Genomic DNA, 14,539 nt, shown 5'->3' with positions numbered 1-14,539 from the left:
CTGACCTGTACCCCAGTTCTGTATTTAAATCTTAATAATAATAATGATAATAATAAAAAGATGGTCTGGTCCAAACTTCCCAACAGGACGGTGAAGCATGTGCTTGTGTGCCCGTGCGTGTGTGTGCTGGAGAGCACACAGACACGTGCTCAGTACAGTCCCGCCTATGGGTGCCACATTATCTTTAAAGCAAACAGGTTTTAAAGTTGTAACGTTATTTTCTAGGTGATCCCTATCTGTTCATAAGAGCTTATTTAATTTTTATAGCAAGGAAGGAGTGCACTGTGGTTCTCGTCTTCACTGTACAGATGGCAAACCGAGGCCCGGCAAGGCTGAGCGACTCCCAGAGGTCGCACAGTAACGGGCCAGGTCCAGCCCCAGCTTTGGCTCCTGAGCCCATTCTCGCCCTGGCCAGCGGCCCTCTGATGGAGTCGTTCACTCTGAAAGGCGGCGATGAGTGCAATCCCCCTTTCTTCTTTTGTTGCAGATTAAATCTGGGGCTCTGTGCTACTTGCGGAAATTGCAGGAATCTCAAAAGTAGCTGACAGGTTGTAAGCGCTCACTCCCAGGGCCAGGCGTATGATAAGTTTCCTTGTAATGAGTCCTTCCTAATAAAGCTTTGCTTCACTTCCGTGAGAGCTACGGGAAAATATTATGACCCTGTTTCCAAGGCTGATCTTTCTATTTAACTTCATAATTGCTTGATGTCAGCAGGACATAAATACAACCTGCAGCCTCCGTGGAAGCTGATATCCTGAATAAATTTCCAACAGCCTTTCAGAAAATAATGAACTACAGAATTGACTTCTCCCAGGTATCTGTCGGCCAGAACTGAAGCTGATGAAGGCAATGTCACCTCCCAACACGGAGGCAACCCCCTCGGCCCTTCAGCCCCCCGCAGGGGCTGGGCCGTGACTCAGTTTCCAGAGTGCAGCAACGGCCCGCCAGCCTGAGCTCTACCATGTTCCCTGCTAGCAGGGCCCTTCCGTGCCGCCCTCGCTCCACGAGCCTTGGGCCTCACCCCAACAGGAGGCACCTTCCGCTCCCCGTGAGTGAAGGCCTCAGGCTGACCTCCTTCCAGCTCTGCCTTCGCCTCCCAACTCTCTTGCCTACAACCAGCGTAGCCTCTTCCCCGTCATCAGGGCGGTCTGGCGGGGTCCTCACCTACCCGGTGCGCTCGAGACCCCGCGTCTGATAACTGCGCCCAGCACGCCTGCCCCTGCCCCTGCCCCTTGCTAGTTCTCCTTCACCCCTTTCCATTGATTCCTCTAACACACAGATTTTCCTTCCTCAGCATTCCTTAGCATTGATTCTTTTCTCTAACACATCACCTATTTCTCAAAAAACAAGGTGCCGCTCTTCAGCTATTGCAAAAGCTATTAACAAACCCTGCCCTTCGCGAGGACGCAGAAGGACGCAGAGGGATTAGATTTAGGGAGGGAAACAGGACGGAAAGGCGGAGTGTGTGCTGCGTCCTAGCGGCCCCTGGGGGAAGTGAGCAGGTGCATTAAATAAGAGGGAGTGAACTTGTTCTGCATGGCCAAGTAGAGGTTGCCAGAGGGAACCTCTGGGCCGGGGTGTGTACATCAGGGTCCACCCAGGGCAATGGGCATTGAGGATGGATTCGGACGTGGGGCCCTGAACTTGAAGTAGCAGGAGTCCACCCACAAGGCAACGCTCCGTGGCACATCCTAGAGGTGTGGTTGTGGGCTGCTGCTACTTATGGTGGAGGTTGAGAAGATAACAGCGGCCTTCAGTGGCCCGTGAGGCCTCTGCTCTGCGTACTGCTGGAAGCTGGTCGACTTCTCTGGGAAGGCTTCCTCTCACGGCTTCCTCTCACACTGGACCTGGTTCCTCCACAGTTTGAATTTTCTCCTAAAATCTTCAAAGAAACAAAGTAGCACCCAGAACAACTGACTGTCCGAGATCTTCACATCTCATGACTTTGCTCTCTGGAGTCTAGGTTTGACTAGTTTTGCTATCAAAACTTCCCAGCCAACGCGGAATGATGTTAAGCTCTATTTCTGAGCCTCTCTGTCCAGAAGGCGACCAAGCAAGCTGCCTACAGCAAACTCACCCTTCAGGCGCATTCCCAAAGCCTCTCTCTCGTGTCCCGTCTCAGCCACCAGCACGGCCTCCCTCTGCTCCCGAGCCCAGGCCTGGGACGTGTCCTAGATGTTCCCCCATCATGGAATCCAGTCGTACGCACACATTGGAAACTCTAAACGCTCCGCTTTCATTTTTCTCCTCCCCTGTAGCATAATGTTTCTCCTGAACTAACCGTCCCTCAAAGAGGACTGAACAGGGATTCCCACAGTGGGGGCCCACCTTGAACCTCCATTTATGGCTATTTGGAAGAATGGTCTGCACTTGTAATTTGTGAGCAGGCGTAATGTGTGAACGATGCGAAGGGGAACTCCTGGCTGTCACGCGGACCCCACATGCAATGCCGGTGTCCCAGTAAGAGGAGAGGACATGGCGGTGCCACAGAGGTCCCATGGACACAGCCAGAAGTGGGACCACGGAGGAGCCAGGGACCCTGGGGCCGAGACCGGAAGAGGCTGGAAGCCTGCTGGGGCCATGTGCTGAGAGGGAGCAGATCCTGCCCGCACCCCGACGGCAGACTCTCGCCCCAGGAACGGAAGAGAAGGGTTCTGTCCTTTTATGTCACTTCGCTTGGCCCCTCTCAGCGCTTTCCTAGAAGCCTATGACATTCCCGAGGGCATCCATCACTTCTGACAGGATGGTTCTTCATGGGACACTGGACAGGGTGAAAACTTCTCCCAGGAGAAATGCCCCAAACAAACAAAATTCCCAGTGTCACAGAAGTTTCCCAAACCTCACGGTCTCCTGTGGATCTTCTTAGCATTCAGCAGCTGATTAAAAACTCATTTCCTATGGTAAATTCGGATGACGGCATCCTCTGACTGAAAAGCATCTCCCTCCCCTGGAGCACAGACCTCACACTACCTTCCGCTGTCGTTCCCCGCTGAGACGGCCTTTGCTCGCGACCCTCCAACCACAGGTCAGAGTTCCCGGGACGCACCAGCCTCTGTCGGCCGAGAGCCTCACGGGCGCTGAGTGTGCAGCTTGGAATTCCCACACGAGCCCCGTCCCGAGACCCCTAACGAGCTCCTAGTCACCCTTCACACTTTCTATCCCTCGTCTCATCTGTCAGTCAAATGATATCGCTGGCCAAGTGTTGTGCTACTCTCTCTCCTGGGGGGATTAAAATCCGCGACTGTGACAAAGTTGGGCAGGCAAGGTACTGTGCTTTGATTGGAAGGGTTTTTTTTTTTTTTTTAAAGATTTATCTATTCATATAGAACTGGGGTACAGGCCAGAGATGCGGAGGGTGAGAGGATTCACCAGAGACAGAGCAGGGCACAGAACAGGCAGATCTACAAAGCATACCGCTGAGGGAGCAGCGGGCGGGTCAGGAGAGGTCTGCCGCGCCCTGTGGTCACCTCCGGGGCAGGCGGGGATCGAACTCATGCTGCAGTGGCTTTAGCCTCTCAGTGCTGTGCTTTAACCTGCTGCGCCACCAGGGAGGGCCTGATTGGAAGGGGTTTTTAATGACACTATTTTGTTCAAATTTCACTATCAACCTATGCTCCATTTCTGAATCATCATGACATATTTCGTACTAAACATGTGATAGCACTCACCTGTTTGGCTTTCACTCCAATTGAGACAGATTGGAATTTTAGAACCATAACTCATGGACCTTTTGTCCTCAAACAAAAGCTTCAACTTTATGTTCTCAATTTTCTTCCTTGTAAACTGGTAAGAAACTGCACTTAACTTATTGGGGTGTTTTGAGGGCTTAAAAGAAACCTAAACCTTTTGCTTAGCATCAGATATGTATTAGAAATTGACTTTTTATTAGTTATAGTCCACAGTGCTTCAGCTTATGATTGTATAAGCTGATAAATAAGAGCGTCGACTCTTTCTTTTGTTTTAAAGTAGCTGCTGAAGAAGCTGGGACATATTGTCTGCTTATGGTCTCGTTGAATGTGACTTTTCTTTTCTTCTGTCTTCCTGCCAAAGGACTGCAGCATCTCAATGTTCAGCTCCTTCACCGTGTTTATACATGATGCCTGGCCAGGCCTAAAGGAAGCATGTGCTGACTGGCTGTCTCCTTTTTTTAGGATTTATTTATTTACGCATACAAGAATTGGCATACAGGCCAGTGATGGAAGGGTGGGGGGTGAGAGGATTCACAGAGACAGAGCGGGGAGCAGAACAGACAGATGGACGAAGTCCACTGCTGAGGGGAGCAGCGGGCGGGTCAGGAGAGGTCTGCCGCGCCACGTGGTCACCTCCCGGGCGGGGGGTTGAACTCGCACTGAGGCAGCTGCGGCAGTTTGCAGAGCTGCGTCCCAACCTGTTGTGCCACCTCCCAGGGAGAGTCTGGATTTTTTTTCTTTTCCTTTTGATGTTAACATCATGTTTTAAAAATTATTTTATGAGCACATCTGGACAAGGACCTTTAACAAAGAGTGACTTCAACAACACACATGTATTGTCTCAAATTCTGAAAGTCCGACGTCCAGCCGTATCAGGGGGTTGAATTCCACGTGGGGAGGGGACCCATTCCCTGGACTTCCAACTGCCAGACCCACCTCATTTGGGGCTCCCGGCCGCTCTCTCCATCGAAGCCAGGCAGATGTCATCCCCGAGTCTCACTCCAAACACGATCCCACTGGCTGATCAAGGAAAATCTCAGGGGCCCTCCCTGGCGGCGCAAGGGTTGAAGCGCAGCACCTGGAAGCAGCCGCAGTGGCTGCAGGGTGAGTTGGACCCGGCCGGGAGGTGACCACAGGGCGAGGCAGGCCGCTCCTGTCTCCCCGCTGCTCCCCTCGGCAGTGTGCTTCGTCCATCTGCCTGTTCTGCTCCCCACTCTGCCTCTGGTGAAGCCTCTCACCGCCCCCTCTCCTTTGGCCTGTACCCCGGTTCTGTGTGCACAAATACATAAACCTTTAAAAAAAAAAGAAAGAAACCCTCATCCTCGCTCCTCGCACCATGTTCTCACCTGTACATGCCCTTTGCCATATCAAGTGACAGAGTCACAGGTTCTGGAGAACCAGGGCACAGATGTACCTGAGGCAGCTGTTATTATTCTGTCTACCACAGTGGGCATTCAGCCAAGATTATTTTTTGAATTTTTTAAAATATTCATGACATCATCCTTCATTTCTGCACAATGTAGGTTTTTTTTTTTTTTTTTTTTTAAAAGATTTATTTATTTGTTCATACAGAACTGGGGTACAGGCCAGAGGCTCAGGGGCGGTGAGAGGCTTCACCAGAGACAGAGTGGGGAGCAGAACAGGCAGATCGACGAAGTACACTGCTGAGGGGAGCAGCGGGCGGGTCAGGAGAGGTCTGCCGCACCATGTGGTCACCTCCGGGGCAGGCGGGAATCGAACTTATGCGGAAGCGGCTTTAGATTCTCAGTGCTGTGCTTTAACCCGCTGCGCCACCAGGGAGGGCCCATTTCTGCACAATGTAGGTTTTCCCGTGACATTCCCCCCACCCGTCCCCTGCACCATCACCACAGTCCCTGTGTTCTTCCCACCCCTGTCCTGGTCCTGGCCCTTCCCTCCTCCTCCCCTACAGAGTGTCCTAGAGAAAGCAAAAAAGAATCATGAAAACAAAGTAACTACACTGAAGTAAAAATCAAAATCATCAGACAACTATAGATTGTTCAGTCAAGATTTTAAAAACGCGCTGCCAAGGTCCCCAAACCCGCTCCTGAACGATCAAATTTTCTTCCTCATTGCTATGCTGACTTAAGCCTATCATTTTGAAAACAGATGATTCTGGAATATTACTCTTCTATCAATTCTTTTTTAAATTAAGAAAAAAGTCTTAACAGGAACAACTTGATTTCATAATATATAAGCAAAGTAATAGCCATCGTGTGTGTGTGTGTGTGTGTGTGTGTGTGTGTGTGTGTGTGTGTGTGTAGAATGTGGTGAAGTGCTTCACAAAAATAGACACATTTATCTGATGCAAGAAGAAAGGTTAAAACTCATAAATCACTAAGCCAAGATAGAAAGTCCTCATTTCATCTGCTTCTGGGTCGCAGACAAAAGTGACAACGGAAAAATTGTGCCCCTGCGTCTGGTCTGAATTAAAACTTCTGACGAAGGATGGGAAGTCATCCGGGGCTGCAGGTCCTCTAATTTCTTGTATTGAGGCCTGCCCAAAGTCAGTGTAGGCGTCCAGAAACTACAGAGTGTAGCAGCTGGTTCCAATTATCCTCACTACCCTGTGACCATCTGTACCGACATTCAGTTTTCTGTTTAAATTCACGAATTAAAAAAATAAATTTCTTGTAAAACTTCAAGAAAAGCTCCAGTGTGTGCAGGCACTTGTTTCTGCTCAGAGCCAGCCTTCTGTGATGGCCAGACATGTGGTTGAAGCAGCTCAAGGAAGACAGAGTAGGCTGCGGACAGTTCTAACACTCAGAGCAAGAGGCTCAGTCTAAAAACATCATTGCAACAAACCTGTTCCAAGCAATGTAGCATTTTAAGGCAATCATTTAGCAATGAGATCACAGTTAGGTACTATTAGCACAGACAAGTTGGTAGCTCTTATATCAGCTATGACTTACAAAATCTGCCATTTCTGACTCCAGTGACCTTTATCAAACTACAAGTTGTTTCTTAATATATCATGTGGCCAGAGATAACAAATACACATGTCAAAGTGACCTTTTTCATAGCAATTATATGTGGAAAAGCACACCTTTTCATTTTTTTTTTAATTTCAAATATGTTTTTTAATACTACAGTGGTCTCAGGTAATGTGCATTCTTAACTGGATCTGAATCGATACAGGCAAGGCCCATTTATATCACCTGCAGTAATGAGTGAAATGTAGGTGTTAGGGTGAAGGTAGCATTCACCAACATCGAAACTTACTATTTAATAGGTATTTCGATCGAATATGCTTTATTTGTTTCAGTGGGGATATAGCAATTTCTTCATGTTAGAATTATGCATCAACTCTCTAAGACAGTGACAAAATGATAGTAAATGCATCTTTGATGAACTAACTGGCATTACGGAAAAGTGCAGAACTTTTAGTTGCCTTGAAAATAGATCTCTACCTAATAGCAGGAGTGTAAGGGCTCAGGAAAAAAAAATAGTAATTGTAATAAAGAAAAACTAAAATCAACTAACAACTATAAACTGAGACATTCTATGGGGGTGAGGGGAGGAAAAGGGAAAAGTATCAAAACTGGGACTGTGGTGATGGCACACGGGTGAAGTGGTGGTGGGAAGTCCCTGGGGGTTACAATGGAGATGAAACCATGTACAAAATGAAGAACAATATAAAAAAAAATTAAAAACACATCGACATGAACAAAAACAGAGTATGTTTATATAGGTGAGGACGCTCAATAGCTTTTCCGCAAGTATTTACTATCTGAACAACTATGTTTATCTGCAAAAAATTATGTTGGCATACACAGGCACAAATTTATAATTACAACTGTAATTTCTAGGAATGGTGGTACGTGGATGCTGTTGAAGTGACCCTAATGTTAATTAGGATTTATATGTTTGCGTAGTTAGGAAAATGAAAAATGCAATAACCATGTCTTCTATCCAGACATATTTTAGTAATTATGAATTCTGCACCCAGGAAGTGAATATAAATTACTGGAAGGCAAATGGATTCCCATTTGCATAGTTTGTTTTTTTTTTCATTTGCAGACTCAATCAGCATCATATTTGTATGCTTACTTTCTGTATAAAACTGTTAAAGTGGTTGAAGAATATTTATCAAAGTTCCAGGGTGTAAATTTTACTAGAACAAACATTTCACTGACTTTTTGCTATTCTCAGAACAGAAAACGAGCTCTTCGGTGGGCGCTCGTCTGTTCCAGGAATTCTATTTAGAAGCGCTTCTACCAGGCTTGCTGCAGCATATGAGGGAACATCCTTCTCATCCTGAGGGAACATCCTTCTCGTCCTGAGGGAACATCCTTCTCCCGCCTCTTCAGGATCGGGGCACTAGCTCTGAAACATCTCACACAACAACACCTCTTACGGGCAATGGCCGGAAATATTTTCTTGCAGAGTTCTCTGACATACAGAATTTGTGTCTAGTTTCCCTGGCTTAAGGGCAACTTTAATATAAATCTCACATTGTAGATTATTGACAACTACTTAACCTCTTGGAACTCTTGGCTGTTCTAAACCCAAATATCACCCAGGGTTGCTCTGGCCCTGGGAATCTTGGATCCTCGAATTCAACACAGCTCTGGAAGCTACCATGTCCCTTCCATCGTCAACTGAATCTTGCATCAAACCACAGAAATGCGAACATTAATGATCTATTTAAAATTCACAGTCAGAAATATTTCAGGGTACTAGAAAAACATCTATTTCATATTCGTATATTTCAGTAATAGATGATCATTCAACTTCAACTAATGTGTCAAGCGTAATATTAAATATTCTTCTGGGAAGATTCTGTTTTCCAAATTATAAATCAAAATCCAAATAAACAACAGCACTTCACTTGAAAATCATAAATAATTGTCAAATATCAATGGATGGCTTATTATACAGATGTCAGATATTGATAGATGGGGTGACTTGCTCATTTGTTATTGCTATTTTCAAATCTCTCACGCTCGGACATCTCTTAATGGGATCAATACTAGGGCAGCCATGATCCTTGGGGCAGCTGTAACTTTCCTATCTCATCACCTCGTTTACTTTTGCATCTCTAATTATAAAGTTTTCTAGTTCCTATTTATAATACATTTCAAACAGACATTTAGAATGCTCCTAGCTAGAGGAAAACATCACCAGCTCTTGGGGTAACTGGGGCTGTAAGTCTGGGTGCATGAGGGAGTGGGTGTGTGTGGTATGCCCCAACCCTCTGGATGGAAGGTGAGACCCCACTCGTGTTGAAGACAGACACTTGGCCTCTTGACAGCTCCATGCTGCCGTTATATTTCCCTGGAAAGTGGAAGCTATATAGCTGACAGACTGAAAAATGATGAACTGTGGCCCTCCCTGGTGGTACAGCCGGTTAAAGCATAGCACTATGAAGCTATCTGTAGCATGAGTTCAACTCCCGGCCAGGGAGTGACCCACATGGCCCAGCAGACTTCTCCTGACCCACTCGTTGCTCCCTTCAAAAAACCTAGTGACATTCCTGTGTTTCTCAGTCCATCTGCCTGTTCTACTCCCCGCTCTGTCTCTGCTGAATCCTCTCAACCCTCGCGCCTCTGGCCTGTACCCAAGTTCTGTATGCAGGAATAAATCTTAATGAAAAAAAAAAAAGACTAGTTTCTATCATTAGTAAGAGAAGATCTTGGCTTTAGAGTTACCGGATTGTCCAATCTCTGCACTGCCCGTCTGCTTCACTTCATTCTGATAAAGTCTCATCTTGTTATCCTGGACAAATCTAGGTGCTACCTGGGGTGGCTTTCCCTTCATTTCCCGCCAGACAGAAAAGTCCTGGAGGCCTTGCATATCTGATCAGCCAGCAGAGGCATCACTTACTATGCCATCACATAACCAATTCACTTTAAATTAAGGCAACATGCATACAGGTGATTAAAGAGGCAAAGGACCGCTGGCTGCAGCCTGTGATCATTCATGTAGCTGTTAGGATGGAACAGTCTCTACTTTGGAGGGATTTTCGCCCAATAGAAACTGGAATTCTCTATCCCTCATTCACAAAAAAAAAAAAAAAAAAAAATCAGTCGCAAGCTTAGCTTAAGAAACACTAGGATATGTTTAAATAGATGATGTTCACAGTATTGAAGGGTGAGGAATCCAGAGGTAGGATGTCAACAGAGGTGTAAGAAGGGTGGCATACAACTCACGGAGAGGAAACTCTCCTTCCTCGCCTTCCTTCCCGGTCCTAAAAAGACTTCACCGTGAAGCGTAGAGAACAGAGCACGCATTCATTCAGAAGGTATGGAAACGGCGCAAATGCCTCCCCTTGCATACCGGAGAACAGGTGGAGGCTGGTGGTCCCTAGGAAACTTTGCGGAAACTTCAGTGTCGCCTAGTCACCGCCCTCCCCGTAGGGACCTGCACCGCTGTTGAGTGACGCCGAGACTGGGCTCCGCAAACTTCTGGGAGGACCCCGAGCTGGAGTAGGCGGTGAGGAGCCTTCAGGGGAAGCCGGGCGACAGCGCGAGCCGCCTGAATTTCCGCAGGCCTCGCTTCTCTGGTCCTCAGGGACTGGCTGTTTGAGCTCGCGGACCTATTTCCGCTCCACATTGGAAACACGCCTCTCCTGGGGACCCTTTGTGCAAGAAAGAGGCCTTTGGGGTGGCGTGCTCAGCCTGCACATGGAGAGATGCGGAGGTCTCAGGGTGGGCGGGGGGCTCTGGAAGAGGCTCTCCGCGTCAGTCTAGTATTAATAATTCTCAGCGTAGGGAAAGTGGAAGGCGAGATTATTAACCGCCGAAAGCAGTGGCTTTTTAGAACTTAGATCCCACTAAGTATTTGAGAGCGGCATCAACAGCCATATTTGAACATTTCCCTAGTGCAAAACACTTCTCATTCTAGGAAATTTCTTTTCTCGAGCCAACGACTCCAAAAAAAACACATCAGGGGAGATTTTAAGGGGATTTTCCCCAAGAATAAAAAAAGAAAAAAGTCATTAACAGGAATTAACTTGCCCCAGAGCCAGTTCCAGGATGGATTGTTACTTTCTAATATATGCAAACGTGCTTTAGTAATGGGGGATTTCAGGGTGGGGAGGAGTCTCTTCAGCACTGCCCTGCAGGCGTGTTATCTTAATAGTGGAGATACTTGAGAGGAAGCAAGAAGATGCAATGGGGTAATTATGCTTCTGATGGAGCCTAACAGCACCATTGAAGACATTTTGGCTGATCTAAACCATGCAAACGTGGCACTAGAGTTTTCCTTAGACAAACCTCTGGCCCGGTGTTTTAGACACACAAGGAACAGGCGGGATGAGTCACGCAGAACAGCCCACCCCTGTGAGCTTCAGGAGAGGGGTTTTCCTTCCACACCAGTGACCCAGGCTGGGGATGGCAAAGTGCAGACGCAGACTATTCAACACTGCAATCTCTGGATGTCTTTACCTTTATAAACAGAAAGGGGTAATTCCTTTCACCTGGACCCAGAACCGCCAGTGAAAAATCCTGGCTGAGTAATGAAGCGTGATCCAAACTGAAACATCTCCCAGCTGCTTTGGTTCTTTTTCATGGCTCTTTCCTTTTCTTCCTCCTCCACCTTTTCCTTCTTATTCCTGCGCATCATTCTCCTTCTTCCGCTCATGCCTGCCTCTCGCGCCACCTCCAAATGAAAAGCAGCTAAGCGGTTCAGGCAAATAAGACCTTTTCCATTTCCTCCTGACCCACGCGTCTCCTGGCTGGCGGCAGCTTCCGCCCAGAAGCCAGTGTGACTTCACCTGTGATTGTTGTTGTGAGAGTCACGAGGCCTCTCATCAGGGCTACGCGTAAAGGACTGAGCTGCCCCCAAGCCCTGGAGGCTGGCATCCTGAGATCCTTAACTTAGACCTGAACGACCCTGTTTCCAAGCAAAGTCATATTCACAGATGTTGGGCTAAGACTTCAGTGTCCACTTTTTATGAAGGAAGAGAGAAGTGTGTCTGTGAAGGCACAGTGTGTGGAGCACACATGACAGAAAATGGAGCGTACAGGCAAAGTGTTCGTGAGCAGCATTAAAAGATGAGGCTGGGCTCTCCCTGGTGGCACAACTGGTTAAAGCAGCACATTGTGAAGCTGTCCGCAGCCACTGCAGCACCAGTTTGATCCCCCGCCGGGGAGCTGACCCACATGGTGTCACAGACCTCTCCTGACCTGCCCGCTGCTCCCCTCAGCAGTGGACTTCATCCATCTGCCTGTTCTGCTCCCCACTCTGTTTCTGGTGAAGGCTCTCACCCAGCACACCTCTGGCCTGTACCCCAGCTCTGTGTGCATAAACAAATAAATCTTTTTTTTTTTTTTTAATGAGGACTTTCCTAAGTCCTGCTTTACTAATTTTATTGTACTTTCCCTAAAGTAGTGCTCATATCTCAAATGCCAGGAGCTACACTGAACAGAACCTGCCAGAGAAATGTAACTTGGACACACTTCAACTACAAGTTCAAGGGAGATAAAAGTTCAAGGGAAAACAAAACAAAACAAAACAAAACAGATGTTTTCTAGCCATTGATACAAAAAGTAGACATTGGTAAATTCTTTGAAATAAAATATAGTTGGATAAATTTTAAGTAAGCAGTACACTCTTTGTATTTCTACCTTGATCTGAAAAGAATTTCTAAGCCTTGACAAAAATAAAGTGGTACGATAAAAATAAGCAAAGAAAATTAAAATAATTTTAAGTCAGAGGACCTCCCTGGTGACGCAGCGGGTTAAAGCACAGTACAAAGAAGCTTAAGCAACTTCCCCACGAGTTCGATCCCCGCCTGCCCCGGAGGTGACCACATGGCACGGCAGACCTCTCCTGACCTGCCCGCTGCTCCCCTCAGCAGTGGAGTTCGTCCGTCTGCCTGTTCTGCTCCCCGCTCTGTCCCTGGTGAATTCTCTCACCCTCCACATCTCTGGCCTGTACCCTCGTTCTGTATGAATAAATAGATCTTTTAAAAATAATAATAATTTTAAGTCAGAATATAGGGTCTTTGAATATAAAAATTAGTATTCCCAATAAAGAGTGAATACCAAATATTGGTCATGCATAGGTCTGGTCTTATTTATGATCATAAAATGTGAGGTGGACTATATTTATATTTGGATTCTAAATTAGTGCTGGGATTTCTGGTGGTGAAATAAAAAGGGAAAGAGTGTGGATCAGCAATAATGGCTTACTGAGCTTTTCAATATTTGGAAGGAGATATAGTGACTCAGGAAGAGATGCCTCCTCCCACCCCCATCATGTAATCACACCAAAGATTTCTCAAACGGAAACTTGCATTGAGAAGCACAGAGTAAATTTTTCGAAACTACAAAAGTAAGTCCTATGATAGTGTTCTCATGGCAGGATTCTCCAAAGTAAGTTTATAAAGGCACAAAGTTAGCATGAAGACCCAACTAAGAGAAAGAAGATGAATCTGAACAAAAGATAATCTGGTGGGGCTCAATCCAATTCAAGATTAGGTTCTAGAAGAGAACAAGTGATTGATATGGATCCAACCCATGACTAAGTAGTCTTTCATCTCTTGCCCTTTGGAGGGGATCGTCTGGAGGTGGTGGCATTCACTGATGGCAGCAGCCTACTCAGCAGCCTAGTTTACACTTGCTGCTGTAACAAGCACCACAATTTTAGTGGTTTACACAGACACACTATCTCACAGTTTCTGTGGATTTGGGTTGCTGAGCATGGTCTCTCAGAAGCCAGGAGTGCTAGGCTGATTCCCCTGCTGAGAGTAGCAAGGTTGACATCTTGGTGTCAGTGGAATCGGGGCCCTGGGCAGGCTGTCCTGAGACACCATTTTCTGGCTCTGCACATCACAGGCAGCTGTCAGCAGTTCCTGACTTAGAGAAGCCTTCCCATGACCTTCTTCACCTTTACAGGTATCCTGTGTGGGTAAATCCTTATGCCTCTTATCCTTCAGTCACATATCTCTCATTGTCCTTCTTCCTCACTCATCCAACATTCATTCATTCATTTAATTTAAATAAAAGCCTTTCCCCACTGAGGGAAGAGGGTAGAGAGTAAATCTAGAGTAAACAAGGGAAGCTATCTAGCATACACTACTGACTGCTGTAAGGAGAAGAATTTTAAATTTATGCAAACCTCTTCCACTTACACAGTCAAGGTGATAAACCTGGATCTTCCTGATAGTCTGGGATAATCTTAATATCAGCTGATTAGAGACCCTAAATCCACATGACCTGTAAAGTAACATACTCTCAGCTGGAACAGCAGGGGACGAAGATCACAGAGACCTACATCCTCCCTAAAACACTTATCTTGTGCATCCGTAAATGATAAATCATGTGCGTTAGAAACAGATGGGTAGGAGATGAGCTTGTAAATCTTTGTGGAAAATGGAGAAACTTCCTCTGGCCTCCTTTGCCAGCAACAGAGTGCCTGAGAGCAAATGCAGATTTCTTTTTCCAGACATTTCCTTACTTTTCTCCACATCCACATGTGAATAGTTGCTTGAGTTCACCTAATTTCACACAGTAGTCCAGAACAGACGTGGTTCTTGCTTGGACAAAATGCAGTGTCTCATATAAAGACCTTCTGGACGCGTAGAGAAAGGTCAGTCTGGGCGACTGGCTGTAGGTACTGCAGGGATTGCCTTAGTTTCACTATGGTGCATATAAGCAAAATGAATAATCTGCTTATATAAAATAGAAATCAACTGAACTTGGGAAAACAGTTACCGCAAATTAAAATGTAAGCTTTTCATTGTTCAGTATTAAGTCAGTGTGGTTAAGAGTACTCACTTTTTTATACTGGTTTTTTTATTAAGGTATTATATTGTTTCATATTCTGTGTAAGCATTTTTATGACTACATAAATCTCTCCAATAAGGTAATATTGTTTTCTTACCT

This window comes from Condylura cristata, unplaced genomic scaffold (assembly GCF_000260355.1).
Source record: "Condylura cristata isolate star-nosed mole 26May11 unplaced genomic scaffold, ConCri1.0 scaffold00018, whole genome shotgun sequence".
Lineage (NCBI taxonomy): Eukaryota > Metazoa > Chordata > Mammalia > Eulipotyphla > Talpidae > Condylura > Condylura cristata.
Note: the sequence above shows the minus strand (reverse complement) of the source record.